The sequence below is a fragment of the Mustelus asterias genome, chromosome 6, assembly GCF_964213995.1.
Source record: "Mustelus asterias chromosome 6, sMusAst1.hap1.1, whole genome shotgun sequence".
NCBI classification, from domain to species: domain Eukaryota; kingdom Metazoa; phylum Chordata; class Chondrichthyes; order Carcharhiniformes; family Triakidae; genus Mustelus; species Mustelus asterias.
This window is the reverse complement of record NC_135806.1, coordinates 122,668,651-122,690,272: the sequence shown is the minus strand read 5'-3', so window position 1 is coordinate 122,690,272 and position 21,622 is coordinate 122,668,651.

Genomic DNA, 21,622 nt, shown 5'->3' with positions numbered 1-21,622 from the left:
ATGCATCCCAAGATCCCTCTGGCTCTGTACTTGCTTGCAACCTGCCATTCATTGTATACCCTCTTGCCTTATTAGTCCTCCAAAACTGCATCACCTCACACCTTTGAGGATTAAATTCTATTTGCCACTACTCTGTCCATCGGACCAGCCCATCTATATCATCCTGTAATCAAAGGCTTTCCCCCTTGCTACTTACCGCACCACCAATTTTCATGTCATCTGTGAACTTACTGAGCATACCCACCACATTCACATCGAGATCATTAATGTACACTTACAAACAGAAAGGGACCCAGCACCAATCCCTGCGATACACCACTGGACTCGGGCTTCCTGTCACAAAAACAACCTTCAACCACCACTCTCTGCCTCCTCCCACTTTAACCTGGTGTTGTGAGACTTCTTACTGTGTCCTCCCACTAAGCCAATTTTGGATCCAATTTGCCAAATTGCCCTGATCCCATGGGCTCTTACCTTCTTGATCAGCTTCCTGTGCGGGACTTTGTCAAAAGCCTTATGAAGTCCATGTGGATTACATCAACTGCACTGCCCTCACCTACACATCCAGTCACCTCCTTAAAAAAATCAAGTTTGTGAGACATGATCTCTCCTGACAAAGCCATGGTGACATTCCAGGGTTAGTAAATTTGGGTAAGCAAGTCAGAACTGCTCAAAGTCTTCCGATGCAATCTCAGAATCAGAGACATTGGAGAGAAATCCTGGGAGCAGGGGAATTACTCATTGGAAGTTGCAACTTCTTGGTTAATTCCCACTCTTGTCCAAGTTTAAGGGCTTTGCAGAACATTGATGCAAGACTCCAGGCGTGCGCCCAGTTTCCAACAATCTGGAGACCGAAAGATTTTAACCAATGATTTTGAAGTTAATTGACTGTTTACCATTTTCTACTGCCTCTGCGGCATCATTAGGTTTGGAGGAGAGTTAGGATGTCAGCAGATAATGTACTAGAGGAGGAAAGAAACGGGTTTGGTAAAGAAAAGAAAGAACTTATATTTACATAGAAACCTTCATGATGTCAGGGTGTTATAAAGCACTTTACAGTCATTGAAATACAATCATAGAATCATACTGCGCAGAAGAGGCCCTTCTGCCTATCAGGTCTGCACTGACACGCAAGAAACACCTGAACTCTCACCTAATCCCATGTGCCATCAGTTGGCCCACAGTTATGATGTGCCAATTGGTCATACAGGTACTTTTTTAAAGGATGTGAGGCAACCCGCCTCTACTGCCCTCTCAGGCAGCCCTGAGAGACATTCTAGACCATCACCACCCTCGGGGTAAAAAAGTTATTCCTCACATACCCCCTAAACATCCTGCCCTTCACCTTGAGCCTATGTCCACTTGTGATTGACCCTTCAACTATGGGGAACAGCTGCTCCTTATCCACTCTGTGCATGTCCCTCATAATCTTGTGCACTATTCTTGAAACATTAAGTCATTATTGTAATAGGGAAACAATGGGAATAATGCACCAGATGTGAACCAAGGTCAGCCTGGAGTCAATAGAGCACTGAGGTTGGTCTTGAGGAATGGTATTTGAGACCAGGATCAGAGGAACATAGGTGTTATAAAGAATGGATTTTGTTCTGAAAATGTTAAATTTAAAGAAATTTCAACTCAAGGGTGTGATGTTAGACAAACAGCTGAATTAGTGCAGTGATCTTGGGGTAGTGGAGGCCGCAAAATAGTTTTTGGCATCGTTGATGAATATATACATAAGCTGACATAAAAACCGAACGTACTGGAAATATTCAGCATGTCCGGCAACATCTGTGGATAATGGGCGGAATTTAATTCTGCCCATGCAAGTGGACTGGGAAGCCGTGGGGCAGTGGGGGAGGGGAGGGAAGTGGGGGGGTGGGGGGGCATAGTATGAGGAGAGAAGGCTGGGGTCGGTGTGTCCTCTTCACAACTTACTTCCATTGCATTTTCTGTAAAATCATTAAGAAAAAATTATCAAACCCTTGTGTATTATTGACTCCATTATGGCATTACAGTCTCCATCATTTACTAACTTGTGCTGCAAGGCAACTTACTGGTCAACAATGAGAGAGAAAATGCTGGGAAATCTCAGCAGGTCTGGCAGCATCTGTAAGGAGAAAAGTGCTGACGTTTCGAGTCCAGACGACCCTTTGTCAAAGCTAAAAGGCATAGAAAGTGGGAGATATTTATACTGCAGGGTGAGGGAATGAAAGATGAATCATAGCCACAAAAACAAGGGGAAAGGCTGCTAATGGCAGTCCATAGAGAGAATAAAAGGTGTGAATGGCCAAACGGCAGAGAAGCTGAAATCAGAGGGTAAACTGTGACAGATGAAGATGTCGGGGGAGGGAGGAGGGAATGGGTGGGAGAGAGGAAAAATTGAGAAAAAGAGGGAAAGGGAAAGCAAAGGAGGAGAAAAGGTAAGGAAATAGGGGGAAAGAGTGGAGGGAGAAAGAAAAATAAAGAAAGACAATAAAGAAATAAAAGGTAGAGAACAGTTAAAAATTAAATAAAATGAAAACAAAGGGGTTGAGGTGGGGAAGAGCTAATCATCTGAAGTTGTTGAATTCGATGTTGAGACCGGAAGGCTGTAAAGTGCCGAGCCGGAAGATGAGATGCTGTTCCTCCAGTTTGTGCTGAGCTTCACTGGAACATTGCAGCAGGCCAAGGACAGACATGTGAGCATGGGAGCAGAATCATGTGTTCAAATGGCAAGCAACTGGAAGGTCAAGGTCCTAATTGCACACTGACCGAAGATGCTCAGCAAAGCAGTCACCCAGTCTACGCTTGGTCTCTCCGACATAGAGGAGACCACATTGGGAGCAGCGAATGCAGTAGACCAAATTGAAAGAGGTGCAAGTGAAACGCTGTTTAATCTGGAATGAGTGTTTTCGACCTTGGATGGTAAGCATGGAATAGGTAAAGGGACAGGTGTTACATCTTCGGCCATTGCATGGGAAGGTGCCATGGATGATGGGAGAGGTGTTGGGTATAGTGGGGAAGTGGACTAGGTTGTCCCGGAGGGGACAGTCTCTGCGGAATGCTGACAGAGGGAGTGAAGGGAAGACGTGTTTGATGGTGGCATCATGCTCGAGTTGGCGAAAATGGCGGAGGATTATGCTTTGCATGCAGTTTCAGATTCCAGCATCCGCAGTAATTTGCTTTTATTACCAGTCAACAATGCTCCCTGAACTCAAGTTGGATTCTTGTACTTTCTGTTGGTTTATGCAGTAAAGCTTTCTTCTTATACTTCAGGCCTGCCACCTTGGAGCAACAGCAGAAATTGCTGGAAATTCTCAGCAGGTTTGACAGCACCTGTGAAGAGAGAATAGAGTCAAGATGCTGTCAGACTTGCTCTGATGAAAGGTCATCCTGACTCGAAACATTGGCCCTATTCTCTCTCCACAGATACTGTCAGACCTGTTGAGATTTTCCAACATTTTCTGTTTTTGTTTCAGATTCCAGTATTTTGCTTTTTTTCTCTCCCACCTTGGAACTGCAGTTTGAATTTAGAAACTGTTCCGGATGCATCCATTGTATATTTGGAAGAAGGGAAGGGAAAGCCACCATTTTTGCACACTCTCCAACCTCGCTCCAATCACACAGCTGTGAATGGAGATTTGGCTGAGTGCCAAATTCTCCGTTCCCACTGGCAGCGGGGCATGCCAGACCAGAGAATTCTGTTCCAGAAGTGAAAGTCCTTGACTGACTTGCAGTCAATTCAGTGACTTGGGTTAAATTCCAACAACATTACGGCAATCAGACCTTATTTTCCTCACAATCTCCCATACACTGGATTTCAAGGTTGTAATCATTTGGTCACAAAATATAAACTGACTCTTTCAATTATTTTTCATCCACACATAACAAGCACCTCTTACGAAGACTTCAATACAGGTGCTTCAAAGTGGATATTTTTGATCCCTATTTGAATAAAATTACAATTGTTTGTTTCTGATTGCTTTGTTGGCTCCACCATCTGTTTGACGGATTGGAGATTCGGACAGGGAGAATTCCAAAATCTGAATATCTCCGGATAAAATAAAAACCTTGCGAGCTCTTACCTTGCCAAAGAAGTAATCTGTAATTGGTGTATTTTTTTTTGTGATAGGTGAAGTGCAATGCAATGTGAAAGGCTGACTTACGAGATTAAAGAAAGATTTGCTTTTTTTTGTGTAAAATCAAAGCAGCTGCCTGAGCAACATTGCCTTGCAACAGCTGTTGTGATTTATGGTCTGAAGTCTTGTTTGAATTGGATATCATGCCCAATTTACATTGTATTAACCACTGCGCGTTACAAATTTTCTTTTCCTGAAGAATTTCTCCCAACTTTCCGACCGACAAAAGGCAGCAGTAAATAAAAGCGATCGAATCTAAAGAAACTCGGTGAGTGCCACAAGTTGGAAGAATCATTATTGTGCATGCATCTTTCCACTGAGGTGTCCTGTACCATATTTGTGCCAGGCTATCTTTGTATCTCATCTGTATCTGACATTGATCTGTTCTTTTGAAAATAGAAGATTTGTATAGATTTTTTTTTCCTTTTGTCATTGAGTTTCAAAGATTCTGCTAAAATCTTTAACCGTTTATTTAATTCAAGTCAATTTTGTGTATTGTCTGTCACGGATCACATCTTTACATTTATAGCTGTGCTAATAGTGAATCGGTCCCTTGAGGGATAGTTGAACTATCGTTGATTTCCCCCCCCCTCCCCCCCGCAGTTGCGGCTGTTGATTTGAAACTGTAGAGCTTCTAGTCTGGGGTTGAGTCGCACCACTGACTGATGTTCCAATCTGCTGGTCACATGTGAGGAGAATGTCACTTGCCCCTTGAATCCTCCTTTGGGAAGCTTTGCACATGTGGAGGGGGTCCCGCCCTCGAGGACAAGCTTGTACTTTTTACCCCTTCACATCTGACACAACAGATGGTTGCTCGCTTGATAAAAGACTGAACACATTCAAGTGATTTGACTGATGCTGTAAAGCACACAAGTGAAACTATTTCGAACTTTGTTGAGCCTCTGTTTCAGATATACAGATAGTCGGTTGGGTAGTAAAGAACTTGAGTACTGCCATTGAAGCCTTTTGTTTTGCGCTCATCAGGACAACTATGCAAGATAAACTAACAGTGAAGGGTTCAACACTTTATACTGCATGCAAAAAGAGTGCTGCTTGATTGGCAAGTGGACCCTGATTGGGAGAGGCATTGCCAAGGAGAAGGCAGCGGAGAATAGTCAACTGCAAAGCTTTTGTTTCAAATTCAAACCAGGCAGCTCAACTCAAATTGGTCAAAGCATTGCCATGGGAAATGAACTAGGGAATGGCTGTCCCCTCAAGCTGTTGCTTACTTGAAAAAAGTGCAAGGTACAGACATGCTCCTTCTGCCTACAGGGTCCTGTGTGCAAATATGAGGCTTCTGGCATGAGTAAGTAAACCACACTGCAAGCCCGACTGAGAATTTTAAATTAGCTGTCAGCGTAATTCTTAACACAATCAAGATTATTTAGCAAGTGCTGCCCAATTGTGGAATCACTGCTAATATTGAGCACTAGAGTTGGAGTTTTGCAAGCCCAGGCTGGTTGGGTATGGTATGTATTTTGCCTGCTGCGGAAAGCCAAAGGCATGTGCTGTTTGATGCGAACTTCCAGTTGCTTGGGCAGGCGGTCTATATACCTGGCATCACACTGGCACTGAAATTCCTATACCACATTTCTCATTTGTGTGAAAGGCAGAACGTCTTTTTGGCTTGATGGCAGGTTTGCAAATGGCATGAAATTATTTTCTTGATGTCATTTAAAGCTTAGGCTACAATATATTTCCTCTATTTTATAGAACAATTTTTTTTAACTTAACAAAACAGAAGTGGTTTATTTCCATTGTATACAGAACACCAAGTTTTACAAAGGTTGGGTGATACAACTAGAAGGAAAATAGCACCAGTATCAGCACAAATGCATTCAATGAGGGCAATTTTGAGACTATGTTGGCCATGCGCAAAATCCTATAAGAATCCCAAACAGCAATCTTGCTGGTGAGATCACGATTTCCAATTTTCCACCCTCCTCGCCAGTGGAGTAATGTGAAAAATGCCACAGGAGCTCAGGAGCCTCGTTTTAATACATCAGCATGTCATTAGCAAATGTTCACCCCGGGACCTCCCCTGTCACTGAATATTCAAACCACGACGATGGTTTATAACAGCATACTAAAAATGAGATTCAGTCGAGGAGATCCCCTCTGAGCTGCCCTGGGGGAAAGGAATTTTTCTGGGTAGTGCCCTGGCACTGCCCTGGCAGCGGTTGGCGCTGCTAGGTTAGCACTGCCTGGAAGTGCCAGAGGGCAGTGCCAGGGGCAGGCCCTATTTGGAGCCGCATTGGGGGGTGGAGGTTTCTCGTTATGAGTGCTGGGGGTGGGGGGGCGCCAGAATGGGCACAGTGAAGGGGGAACTTGCAAGCCCAAGGGGTAGAGTCAGTGAGGGTGGTGGAAATGCTTGTGATAACTCCACGATGGCGGTGGGGGGATGGGGGGGAGAAAACCCCCAAAGATTGTGCTGGGGGTCGGGGGACCCTCAATGGGGGGGAATGAAGGATGTCTAATTCTAATGCTGAATGTGTTACCCTTCAAAAACAGTGCTCCAATCTCTTCGGAGCTAACTTTGCCAGCTGTATCTGGCCTCGCATCACCCGAGTGATGGTATGTACCCCATCCATTCATTTTTTTTCACTTTAAGAGACTCAAGAGATTCAGAGAAAACTGGTCAGTGCAGCTGGAGAACTATATACCAGTTTTCAGTCTGAGCCTGACACTTGGAAACAATATGGTAAGATTCTGCCCGAGGCAGACTTACTCTGTCTGAGCAAAGAAGGTCATTCATCTTCTTGTGGCACTCTTGCCCTGTCTCCTTCTGCAGCGAGCTTGCAATCACTATGGTGGCCACTGCCTCCCAGGCAGGGGTGGTGACCTTGGTGGATGGACATTTGTGGAAATGCGGGTATAGGCCTCTGCCCGACACCGTCCAGGAGGGCTCCCTCGGAGAATCTTGGTGCTGGCTTCCTGGCAACCATCCCCTAGATTTGGAACAAATGCTGGGGAGCGCCGAGGTGACATTTAAAAGGAGCACCTCACTGACTGCAGAGATGACGTTTTCAGGAGCGAGCGAATCAGAGGCAAGCTGCCATGAGTGCGGCGTGAATCAGGTGGTGAAAAAAAGTGTTGTCAAAGAGGCTGAATATTGGGTGAGATTTCAGTGCCGGCAGGATTCTCACTGGTTTTCTCACCGCAGGGTAAGATCCCGCACAGTGTTACAGCAACATGTGACTCAAAGGATTTGATCAGGAATAATTATCCATGATGCTTTACCAGGATATTGATTGGCATGGACACACAATATTTGGCAAATTGAAAAAATGCCATGAGAATTCATCGCCATTTTGTTTTAATTCATTCGTGGGACATGGGCACCACTGGCTGGCCAGAATTTATTGCCCATCCCTAGTTGCCCTTGAATTGGTTGGCTTGCTAGACCATTTCAGAGGGCAGCTGAGAGTCAACCACATTGCTGTGGCTCTGGAGCCACATGTAGGCCAGACCAGGTAAGGACGGCAGATTTCCTTCCCTCAAGGACATCAGTGAACCAGATGGGTTTTTCTGATAATCAACAACGGTTTCATGGTCATCAGTAGATTCTTAATTCCAATTTTTTTTATTGAATTCAAATTCCACCGTCTGCCGTCATGTGATTCGAACCCGTCGTCCCCAGAACGTTAGCTGAGTTTCTGGATTAATAGTCGAGCAATAATACCACTAGGCCATTGCCTCCCCTTTGGATGTGCATCTGAGTTAGCACAGGAAAATGTGGGACCAGAAATGGGACCACAGTCCAATTAGAGGAGAAATTGGTATGCGTTCACCTGATTTCCAGGTGCAAATCACACCAATGTAGCAGTGGCACAGCCTATTCACATCTGCGCTACTGTTGGTCCCATTGCTAATTTCATGAAGGCACACTTATTAGGAAACCTAAACTATATCCAACCTCATGTTGTGACGAGATACTCAGGCATCCCTGGCAGTCACTTAAAGCATGTGTGCGGTCCCTTAAATACTTGTTGAAGGTTCCATTTACAAAACTTGTTACCTTAGGAGTCTTCAGTAGGTCCCATGGTTGTAATGGAAATTAAGTTGTAAGCCAGCATTTTCGAGTCTGGATGACCCTTTGTCAGAGCTGTTCGGAGCTCTTCAGAGTTGACGAAGGGTCATAGAATCCCGACATGCAGAAGGAGGCCATTCAACCCATCGAGTCTGCACCAACAACAATCCCTCCCAGGTCCTATCCTTGTAACCCCACATAATCCCCCGACACTAAGGGGCAATCCCTCCCAGACCTGCTCCCCGTAACCCCAAATATTTACCCTGCTAATCCCCCTAACCTACACACCTTGGGACACTAAGGGACAATTGAACATGGCCTATCCACCTAAACTGGAAACCCATGCAGACACGGGGAGAATGTGCAAACTCCACACAGACAGTCACCCGAGGCCGGAATTGAACCTGGGTCCCTGGCGCTGTGAGGCAGCAGTGCTAACCACTGTGCCACCGTGCCACCCATCCTGACTCAAAACGTTGGCTCTATTCTCTCTCCACAGATGCTGTCAGACGTGCTGAGATTTTCCAGAATTTTCTGTTTTTGTGTGTATGTGAAGAAAGACTGTTTTAAATAAAACTTAGGAGCCAATCGGAACCAGAAGAGTCCCCCAACTCCATAGGCATCACATCAACGCATCCTCTGTGGCTCATTCCAACCATCCTCCCAACACCTGAAGGTCAGTGCCAGTGAGGCAAGTGGCTCTAAATTGGCTTTTCCTTCGGGCAAGCTGTGGAGGTGTGACCAACGCTATCAACTTGCACTGAGTTTAAGGATAAGTCCTGAGGTCCATTTTCAATCAACTTTTGAGCCTCTTTGCGAATGTGCTGCCCCCACAGCACTGACCCTGAACAGGAAAAATAGCTCAGGGTAATTTCTAGTTTTTTATCTGAATTTTAGGTACCTTGGCAAAGTGATACTTGCACCCCAGTGTTTAAACGGCACAATGATCTCTCCTTTAGCCAGTGTCTACAAAGTCATCTGGTCAAAGCATCGAATGTCTTTTCTCACTGAATAGGAATAGGCACTCAGTACAGACGTCATGAAGTAACCTGCGACCAGCATGGCGTTCAGTGCAAACAATCATGAAGGTGACATGGCACAAGATCAATGAGAAAAATAGAGAGCAATAAAGGATAAAAGGCAGCCTGTTGCTCCTTCGTAAAAAATAAATTGCAGAGTTGAGCTGGAACACATCGACAGTAACTTCAGATATTTTTTGGAAGAATGAGTATAATAGGTGAATGTGGGCTCACAGCTTTCACCGCTTCTGCATCCCAAGTCACTTGCAATATTTTCATCAACTCATGTTCATCTATTTATGTTGCTGGTTTGCAACCAATTTGGTATCTGTTCAAAATTATTACAACTGGCATCCATTTCCCTTGGTGAAAAAATACTTAACTTTGCAAATTTAAATGTCATTTAAACTGACAACACTTCTAGTCATTCATCTGGACATATTGAAAGATCCCTGACTGGTCTCAGGGGTTGAATACTCGTCACATGCGTTATGTGGCATATGTGAGTCTCCATAGAGCTCTATCGAGCTAACTGCTGTCTATATTTCATGACATACATGGGGACAGCTAGATATGGTCGTGTTACACTCTTATGTCGGAGGGTGGGAGTTGGTTTAGCTCAGTTTGCGGGACAGCTGGTCAGTGATGCAGAATGATATCAACAGTGCAGGTTCAATTCCTGTACCGGCCTAAGGTTAAGCATCATGGCCCTGCCTTCTCAACCTTGCCCCTCGCCTGAGGTGTGGTGATTCTCAGGGGGAGTAGCCTATGGTCATCTGGGACTCTGGTACCTTTACCTTACACTCTTATGTTTAACCACAGGCCTAGTAACATAGGCTGGAATTTTACCGTCATGCCCACCATGGGAATCAAAGTGGGCGAGGGGCGTACCGTTGAAAAGTCCGTTGACCTCGGATGGGTTTTGGGATGGGCGAAGCTGTAAATTCCTGCTCTTACAGTCAGCAATTCATATGGGAATTTAGGTTACATAGAAACATAGAAGATAGGAGCAGGAGGAGGCCATTTGGCCCTTTGAGCCTGCTCCGCCATTCATTACGATCATGGCTGATCATCCAACTCAATAGCCCAATCTTGCTTTTTCCCCATAACCTTTGATCCCAAGTGCTATATCTAGCCACCTCTTGAATACTATTTATTAGTGTCACAAGTAGGCCTACTTTAACACTGCAATGAAGGTATTGTGAAAATCCACTAGGTTCCAGATAAGCATGGAACCTGTTCAAACAGACAACAACCATAGCTAAACCCCCTTAATAGAATTACCAGAACCCCTGTTTAAAAACATTTGCCAGAAATGAAATAATAACTGGATGCGCAAGAAATGTACCTGAACTAATGTCCAGTTCTGTTCAAACCTCTGTAAACCGCAATATTTTCAATCCTTTGTTGGGATGTGGGCATCACTGGCAAGGCCAGTATATTTAACATCCCAAATTGCCCTTGAGGAACATGTGAGGAGCTACCTGAATGTCTTGCTAGACCATTTCCTCAATGAAATTGTGTAAATTGTGTGATATATGTATCTATATGTACATATATATTATATGTAGTATGTTGGGGTTTGGGGTATGTATTGCCCCTTTAAGAGTGTGGGTCAGGTGACCCGGGTAGTTAGCTCCTCCCAGTGTGGGACCCTACGGGGCAATCTTAGACCTGACTGTGAATCAGTGCGCACCTCAAATGATGAACTCACTGTTCAAGTTACCAAACCTATCTGGTGATTCTTTATACGCCCTCAGCCATCGGGGCATACATAACAAATTGTTCAAATATTACTGGTAAATGACAGTAAGTTGATAACATAGCAATTATATGATGGTAAAAATAGTACTATAGTAGTGGACTCGTCAACATTAAGAGGATTCAAATGGTTATTGGATAAACATATGGATGATATTGGAATAGTGTAGATTAGAGGGGCTTTAGATTGGTTCCACTGGTCGGCGCAACATCGAGGGCCGAAGGGCCTGTACTGCGCTGTTCTATGTTCTATGTTCTAAAACTTCATCAACCAAATGTTCAAATGGGGCGGCACGGTGGCACATTGCTGCCTCACAACGCCAGGGACCTGGGTTCAATTCCAGCCTTGGGTCACTGTCTGTGTGGAGTCTGCATGTTGTCCTGGTGGGTTTCCTCTGGGTGCTCCGGTTTCCTCCCACAATCCGAAAGATGTGCTGATGAGGTGCGTTGGTCAAGCTAAAATTCTCCCTCAGTGTACCCGAACAGGCACTGGAGTGTGGCGACTAGGGGGTTTTTACAGTAACTTCATTGCAGTGTTAATGTAAGCTGACTTGTGACAATAATAAATAAACTTTAATCAGGGGTATCAGTCTCAAAAAAGTATCAAACAAATTAACTGCGTGGCGTTTCACAGAGGATGTATGTAGCGGGTAGTGTTGGTAAAGTCATTTTCCTTTTTTCAGTCAAGCTAAAATTCTACCTCAGTGTACCTCATTTTCCGTGTTTCAGTCATATGCAGAGATGCCCACTCACTTACATCAAATTCAAATGATTCAAACAAAAACTTGCACTCCTGTAATACAGGAAAGCAAAAATGGATCCCTTCTGTGGAGCAGAGCGCATGATTAGTGGAGCAACACCAGTGCTTCGGTTGAACTTATACCTTACCGAAGATAGTTGTCAGATTAACACAACAGGAAATGAAAGCTTACAGATTTCATGCGGAAGGAACCATTCTCATGAACTGCCTGTCGCAAACGCTTCTAAAACTGTGAGCCATGCCTCTGTGAAAAGCTTTACCACCTGAGTGCCTTATGGCTAATGATCTTCTGAAAGAAGTACAAATCTCCAATACTGCAGTGCACAGCTGTCCGACTCTTTAGATACCTGCTAAAGCAGAACCTGTTCTTCCAATTTTTTCACACTGTCAGCACTGGGATCGATGGCCTTTTTGAGAACTGGTAACACAAGGCTAAAGATCAAATGTATCATGTCACCTTGAATGTATGTTGAGGTTTACTTTTCAATCGGCTTTCTGCAATAGGTAAGTATTAATGGCAATTTTTCCCAGACAACCAGTCGTATATTTCACCTGAAAATTCCTGCTAAGTCAGATGGCATTGATAACATGGCAACAGCAGTGGGTCATTCACACCAAAGAACCGTAGAATTCTTACAGTGCAGAAGGAGGCCATTTGGTCCATCGAGTCTGCACCAACACTTTAAAAGAGCACCTTACTCGGCCCATTTCCCCCCCACCCTATCCCCATATCCCTGTGCATTTAGCACGGCCGGTCCACCTAACTAAACATCTTTGGACACTAAGGTGCAATTTAGCATGGCCAGTCCGCCTAACCTACACATCTTTGATTTGATTTGATTTATTATTGTCACATGTATTAACATACAGTGAAAAGTATTGTTTCTTGCGAGCTGTACAGACAAAGCATACCGTTCATAGAGAAAGAAACGAGAGCATGCAGAGTGTAGTGTTACAGTCATAGCTCGGGTTTAGAGAAAGATCAACTCATGCAAGGTATGTCCATTCAAAAGACTGACAGCAGCAGGGAAGAAGCTGTACTTGAGTCGGTTGGTACGTGACCTCAGACTTTTGTATCTTTTTCCTGAAGGCAGAGGATGGAAGAGAGAATGTCCGGGGTGTGTGGGGTCCTTAATTGTGCTGGCTACTTTGCCGAGGCAGTGGGAAGTGTAGACAAAGTCAATGGATGGGAGGCTGGTTTGCGTGATGGATTGGGCTACATTCACGACCTTTTGTAGTTCCTTGCAGAGCAGGAGCCATACCAAGCTGTGATACAACCAGAAAGAATGTTTTCTATGGTGCATCTGTAAAAGTTGGTGAGAGTCGTAGCTGACATGCCAAATTTTCTAAGTCTTCTGAGAAAGTAGAGGCGTTGGTGGGCTTTCTTAACTTTCTAACGGCATGGGGGGACCAGGACAGATTGTTGATGATCTGGACACCTAAAAACTTGAAGTTCTCGACCCTTTCTACTTCATTCCTATTGATGTAGACAGGGGCATGTTCTCCTTTACGCTTTCTGAAGTCGATGACAATCTCCTTCATTTTGTTGACATTGAGGGAGAGATTATTGTTGCCGCACCAGTTCACCAGATTCTCTATCTCATTCCTGGACACTAAGGTGCAACTTAACATAGCCAGTCCACCTAACCTACGCATCTTTGGACACTAAGGTGCAATTTAGCATGGCCAGTCCACCTAACACATCTTTGGAGTGTGGGAGGAAACCGGAGCACCCAGAGGAAACCCACACAGACACAGGGAGAATGTGCAGCCTCCACATGGGTAGTCACCCAAGGCTGGAATCGAACCCAACTATGCAAACATGGGGGAACATGCAGATTCCGCGCAGACAGTGACCCAAGTCAGGAATCGAACCTGGGTCCTTGGCGCTGTAAGACAGCAGTGCTAACCACTGTGCCACTGCAGCCTCCTACACAGTCAGAGCAGTCACCTACCCAACCAAAGAGAGCAGAGATACTTTGTTCATTGAGTGATCCAAATAACAACCAAATTGGTGAATCTGAGTCATCGACAAATTCTCCTTCTGCCCAGGAGAGATCACATGCAAACTTCAAATCCCCAAACTCCTCCAAAGATAGGGAGGGTCTCTTCAGGTAGACAGATGAAAGCAGTTGTCTTTATTAAAAAAAATTGAAGTCAGAGACTTGGGAGGAGATGTAATATAAGGAGATAATTCTAATTGTGTTATGCTAAGACACAATATACATCATCTCAGGAAGTGATGCAATGCCTCGTGATCTTGCTCTCTTTTGTCAACCTTATGGAAAGACAGTGAGCAATATTACAATAAAGGTAAAGCTTCCCTTACCTCAGCAGGCTCTGTAAATATTCTATGTTAACAAGATCAAGGATGTTAAGGTCCCCGACCTTCCTCCTCCCTGACTTAATCGGGGGAGTTGAGAAGGTAACGGACTTTCCATCCCGTGATTTCCCACTGATTATCTACCCCAATTTCCGCTCCCCCCTCCCCACCCTCACCCCGGACCCCCAATCTCCAGGGAGGGGAAGGGAGTGGAAATTAAACTGTACACTTGATGGACTACCCATTGCTGCTTGCTGACTCTGGACCGATAAACTCTTTCATAAGATACAGGACATAGGAGCAGAATTAGGACATTCGGCCCATCGTGTCTGCTCCACCATTCGATCATGGCTGATATGCTCCTTATCCCCATTTTTCTGCCTTCTCCCTTTCACCCTTCAACCCATTACCAAATAAAAATCTGTCTAACTCCTCCTTAAATTTAATCACTGTCCAGCATCCACCGCACTTTGGGGTAGCGAATTCCACAGATTCACAACCCTTTGGGAGAAGTAGTTTCTCCTCAACTCTGTTTTAAATTTGTTACCCCTTATCCCAAGACCTCTCGTCCTTCAAGTGGAAAAGCTTGCAGAGCTACCAAGAAACAGCAACTCTATCAACTCTATCAAGTAGCCGGTACAGACCAAATGTGAGCCAAATAAATCCGCCTGTGCTGTATCGTCCGACCATTTTATGCTTCCTTGAAATCCTGGAGCAGGATTCGAACCCACAACCTTCTGTCTCTGAACTGAGAGTCCTTCAGGCTACATGAAGTTCATGCCTCACTGCTCTTGCAGATGGCGTAGTCAGAAGTGACAGAAAAAAAACAGCTGAAGTAATCTGTTAAATATCAACTGTGTTCTCACTTCCGCAGACAAGCTTTATCTCTGCTCTGAAATAATATTGTGACTATGAAAATAAATAAGGGATTAGGGATAATGCTTCGTACAATATTACTGACCCAAGGCGGTCGTTGCCATTCACCTTGGAGGTCAACCATTTCAAAATGCAGGACCCATCGCGACCACAGTTTATCTTTTGATTTTTGCTAAGTGCAAGCAGGCATTGAAATTCAGCCTGAATAAAACATACCCTGTGCCAAAGAACTACTGTAAATTTCACTTCAGACACCGTCGAGCTTTCTTTTGGTGATAAGAGGCCATACAACTGATCTACTGTGCTTTGTAAGACTTAGGCTGTTGCATAGATATGACAGAGGTTTATGCAAACTCTATTCAACTAACTGCGCTGCCTGCACACTCAACTGTTCATGAAAAATCTAATCAGTACACATCACAGAGGTTACAGTGTTTAGTTAATTACATGCAAATGAAGCTCTGATGGTTGCTTTTGTTCAAAGTGCTTACATCTGCAAATCCATCGCTACCTGCATATCATGCCCATTAATCAATAATGCCTTTTTTATCCTAAAAAACCAACGATTTCTTTTTTTTATTTTCATGAGAATGCATTGGAAATCCATGCGGAACTAAATGCCCTCTTTTATCATTAATTGGTTCGCAGTGTATTGTATTCAAGTTGGATACACTCATTTGGTTTGCACACTTGAGAAGAGTACGGAAGAATGTGTGAGTGCAGTGAATCAGAAAAGGCCATTCACTGATGTTCATTTGGCCAAAGTTAGAAAAGAGCATGCTATCCCTGAGATTTCTCACATTCCCCCAAACAATTCTTCTCTGCAAAGATCTCTCATGAATTCTCTCCTGAATTTTGCTTTCACCACTCGCTTCCACTACCTCCCTGCATAGCTCAGTTCACACACTGATCAAGGCAAAGTACTGCGGACGCTGGAAACTGAAATAAAAACAGAAAATGGCTGGAAAATCGCAGCAGGTCTGCCAGCATCTGTGGAGAGAGAAGCAGAGCAAGTATTTCTTTTTTTTAAATTTACTGCTGTCTCAAGTAGGCTTACATTACTGTGAAAATCCCCTGGTCGCCCCACTCCGGCACCTGTTCGGGTACACTAAGGGAGAATTTAGCATGGCCAATGCACCTAACCTCTTTCAGACTGTGGGAGGAAACCAGAGCACCCAGAGGAAGCCAACGCAGACAAGGGGAGAATGTGCAAACTCCACACAGACAGTGACCCAAGCCAGGAATCGAACCCTGATCCCTGGTGCTGTGAGGCAGCAGTGCTGACCACCATTGGGACTCTTAGATATGCTCAGGCTGACATAGTCTTGTCCCTTTAGCATTTTAAAGACTTCAAATAATATCACATTTCAGAGTGTAAAAGCCAAAAGTGGTCTTGAAATCATTCCAGTGACATAAGAACATAAGAAATAGGAGCAGGAGTAGGCCATCTAGCCCCTCGAGCCTGCCCCGCCATTCAATAAGATCATGGCTGATCTGACGTGGATCAGTACCACTTACCCGCCTGATCCCCATAACCCTTAATTCCCTTACCGATCAGGAATCCATCCATCCGCGCTTTAAACATAGCCTTAGAAGCTTTGGCAGGGTCTGTACACCATCTATAATGGGAGTGAACCAAATTCGGCATCATAATCCAGACAAGATATAATTATAGACCTGGACTAAGACATTGGTCCTTCTTGTTTTCGACACTGAATGGTCCTCACTATGCATCCTAATACTCTATTCCCTTTTAAATGCTGTACTGTCAGATTTGGGACATTTTATTCTTTCCTAGATTTTAGAGGTAGAACATAGAACATAGAACATTACAGCGCAGAACAGGCCCTTCGGCCCACGATGTTGCACCGACCAGTTAAAAAAAAAAACTGTGACCCTCCAACCTAAACCAATTTCTTTTCGTCCATGAACCTATCTACGGATCTCTTAAACGCCCCCAAACTAGGCGCATTTACTACTGATGCTGGCAGGGCATTCCAATCCCTCACCACCCTCTGGGTAAAGAACCTACCCCTGACATCGGTTCTATAACTACCCCCCCTCAATTTAAAGCCATGCCCCCTCGTGCTGGATTTCTCCATCAGAGGAAAAAGGCTATCACTATCCACCCTATCTAAACCTCTAATCATCTTATATGTTTCAATAAGATCCCCTCTTAGCCGCCGCCTTTCCAGCGAAAACAATCCCAAATCCCTCAGCCTCTCCTCATAGGATCTCCCCTCCATACCAGGCAACATCCTGGTAAACCTCCTCTGCACCCTCTCCAAAGCCTCCACATCCTTCCTGTAATGTGGGGACCAGAACTGCACACAGTACTCCAAGTGCGGCCGCACCAGAGTTGTGTACAGTTGCAACATAACGCTACGACTTCTAAATTCAATCCCCCTACCAATAAACGCCAAGACACCATATGCCTTCTTAACAACCTTATCTACTTGATTCCCAACTTTCAGGGATCTATGCACACAGGTGCAGAGGAGGTTTACCAGGATGTTGCCTGGTATGGAAGGGCTTAGTTATGAGGAGAGATTGGGTAAACTGGGGTTGTTCTCACTGGAAAGACGGAGGATGAGGGGTGACCTAGTAGAGGTGTATAAAATTATGAAAGGCATAGATAGGGTGAACGGTGGGAAGCTTTTTCCCAGGTCGGTGGTGACGTTCACGAGGGGTCATGGGTTCAAGGTGAGGGGGGGGAGGTTTAACACGTATTTCAGAAAGACATATTTTACACAGAGGGTGGTGGGGGCCTGGAATGCGCTGCCGGGCAAGGTGGTGGAGGTGGACTCACTGGGAACGTTTAAGACTTATCTAGATAGCCACATGAATGGAGTGGGAATGGAGGGATACAAAAGAATGGTCTAGTTTGGACCAGGGAGCGGCGCGGGCTTGGAGGGCCGAAGGGCCTGTTCCTGTGCTGTGTTGTTCTTTGTTCTTTGTTCATCCACTTGGACTTTCTCAGCTATGGCACTGGCTGTGTACTGTATAGATAGTAACTTGTTGAAGTGAAGGCCTGTGAAGAATGGAGCCCTCCTCCACCCCTTGTCAAGAAGACTGGGGAGATCGTGAATCAACATTTCCAAGGAAAGACACCACCAACCTTCTGGTACTCCACCCTTTGGCTAACCTACTGCCTAGGCAATTAAGGAATTGCCTTCCGGTACCGTGATAAGAAGCTGAAATAGAAACAGACCCCATCCCCCACCAAAGTCCATCAATAGTGGGGCAGCACGGTGGCACAGTGGTTAGCACTGCTGCTTCACAGCGATAGAGATCCGAGTTCGATTCCCAGCTTGGGTCACTGTCTGTGTGGAGTTTGCACGTTCTCCCCGTGTCTGCGTGGGTTTCCTTCGGGTGCTCTGGTTTCCTTCCATATTCTGAAAGACTTGCTGGTTAGGTGCCTTGACCAGAACAGATGCCAGACTGTGGCGACTAGGGGAATTTCACAGTAACTTCATTGTGTTGTTAATGTAAGCCCTACTGGTGACTAATAAAAATAAACTTTAAAAAACCATACAGAAAATTAATTTTCTACTTTAAGTGGTTACATGCTACATTACATTTTCTAGAAGGCCACGGCAATGTCCTGGGAGACTGTGGTGATATGTACAGGGTCAGTTACAGAATTACAACTTATAGTCAATATACAAACAGCAAATTTGCCTCACTTTCCATCCATAGTTCTCTCGGCTTCACCTGGTATGAGTTGAGACGACTGCAAAGAGCAAGCTCCTAATTCAAACTGCAATGAATATAGAACTCCAGCCAGTCCTCTGTTTTCAGGCTCATTTCCTCTATGCTCACATTACAATTGAAGGATGTGTTGTAATGTAGAAATTTTAAAACACTTTATAGTTTTTTTTCCCAAATGGAAAGAAAGACCTCCGTAGACCACTTGGGCATTGACTGTCAGACCATAAGAAATAGGAATAGAAACAGGCCATTCGGCCACTCAAGCCTGCTCCGCCATTCAATAGGATCATGGCTATTGCCATATAATTTTAAGACCTGATTGCAAAGCAGGGCTGGATACTCATGTTTAGCTTTTGATTTGATTTGATTGATTATTGTCACATTAAAGTTAAACTTTATTTATTAGCCACAAGTAAGGCTTACATTAACACTGCAATGAAGTTACTGTGAAATTCCCCTAGTCGCCACACTCCAGCGCCTGTTCGGGTCAGTGCTCCTAACCAGCACATCTTTCAGAATGTGGGAGGAAACCGGAGCACTCGGAGGAAACCCACGCAGACACGGGGAGAATGTGCAAACTCCACACAGACAGTGACCCAAGCCGGGAATCAAACCTGGGCTCTTGACGCTGTGAAGCAGCAATGCTAACCACTGTGCCACCGTGTCGCCCCCACATGTATTGGGATGCAGTGAAAAGTATTGTTTCTTGCACGTTATACAGACAAAACATACCATTCATAGAAACCCTACAGTGCAGAAGGAGGCCATTCGGCCCATCGAGTCTGCACCGACCACAATCCCACCCAGGCCCTACCCCCACATATTTTACCCGCTAATCCCTCTAACCTACGCATCCCAGGACTCTAAGGGACAATTTTTAACCTGGCCAATCAACCTAACCCGCACATCTTTGGACTGTGGGAGGAAACCGGAGCACCCGGGGGAAACCCACGCAGACACGAGGAGAATGTGCAAACTCCACACAGACAGTGACCCGAGCCGGGAATCGAACCCGGGACTCTGGAACTGTGAAACAGCAGTGCTAACCACTGTGCTACCGTGCCGCCCCATAGAGTACGTGGGGGGAAGGAAACGAGAGGGTGCAGAATGTAGTGTTACAGTCACAGCTAGGGTGCAGAGAAAGATCAGCTTCATATATGGTAGGTTCATTCAAGATGGCTGCAGGGAAGAAGCTGTTCTTGAATCGGTTGATACGTATTCTCAGACTTTTGTATCTTTTTCCTTACGGAAGAAGGTGTTGAAAGCATGTGTGGGGTACGTGGGGTCCTTAATTATGTTAGTTGCTTTTCCAAGGCAGCAGGAAGTGTAGATGATGTCAATGGATGGGAGGCTGGTTTTAATGTGACGGACTGGGCTTCGTTCACAACCCTTTGTTATTTCTTGACTCAAGAACTCAAGAACAGCTTCTTCCCTGCTGCCATCAGACTTTTGAATGGACCTACCTTGCACTCAGTTGATCTTTCTCTGCACCCAAGCTATGACTGTAACACTACATTCTGCACTCTCTCCTTTTCTGTGAACGGTATGCTTTTCCTGTATGGGGCACAAGAGACAATACTTTTCACTGTGTACTAACACATGTGACAATAATAAATCAAATCAAATCAAATTGCTTGAATAATGACCCATTTTAGTGGGAATAAAATGATGCTGGCTCTCTGTTTATCCTTGGCAGTGTGACCAATAGGAGATGTATGTCACGAACGCCGCTGTCTGCGCTCTGTAATATTAAAACATGACTTAAAGGAAACTTTTACTGTAGTAAATCACAGCATCCCATAATGACGGAGTTTGGTTTATCTGACAAGACCATACTGTGTTTTGCGTTATGGCTGGGTAGCACAGATCAAAGGATTAAAAATGCACCTTCTTTAAGTACTGCTCAAATTGGCGCCTCTGAGGACCATTACAACCCCTTTGTTACATTAATGACCTCCCAAAGGTGTGCTCCCACTCCAAAGGCTTTTATATGCTGATAGCAGTTTCCTACTTTACCTGAAAAATATGCTGGAACTATTGAAAGCATCTTAAATGAGGATCGGCTGAAAGTTTTTCAGTAGCTCCAAAGCCGCCTTGCTTCCTGCGCCAACATAACAAGCCAATTTTATTCACTTCCTTCGACCATTTTACCAAAAAAAAGCCTCTCAGTAATCAACATAAATTACATTCAATTTCAAAAATGTTGAAGCAGACAGTGCCCCTGATACAGGTAGCTAGCGAACTGTCCTTAAGTGGTCACACCAGCAAGTTGATTGGCAAGACATTAGCAAAATTGCATTTGTTAGAATGAGCCCGAGCCTGGTTTGTGGAGAAATTACAATTACAGTGTAACTACATGAAATCTGCTTCACTCTGATTGAAGTGATCGTATCTGGAGATACCCAGCTGCTGCTAAAGTCACATAATTATACAAAGGAGAGTAAGCAGAGATGCATTTAAATTGCAATTGCAGAACCTCAAAGGGGATAACATGGATCAAACACAAGAGACGTCCATTGCCAATAAGGGGATGTCCATTCCATAGCCTTTCCAAATTCTAGTCCAGCATTCTCTCTTGGTTACAGTGCACCTTCTTTTCCCATTAATTTCCATGTCACTTTCCTCCAACTTTTCACTGAGGAAACGTGTTCGAAATAACACACAATTGATGTTCAGCTTAAAAATGTCAGGAGAATCATAGAATCCCTGCAATGTATACGGAGGCCATTTGGCCCATCAAGCCTGCACCCCCACCCAGGCCCTATCCCTTAACCCCAAGTATTTATCCTGCTAGGCACCCTGACACTAAAGGGCAACTTAGCATGGCCAATCAACCTAACCCGCACATCTTTGGAGTGTGGGAGGGAACTGGAGAACCCGGAGGAAACCCATGCAGACACGGGGAGTATGTGCAAACTCCACACAGACAGTGACCTTTGATGGAATTGAACCCGGGTCCCTGGCACTGTGAGGTAGCAGTGCTAACCACAGTGCCACCATGCCGCTCACTCGCTGAGTTGT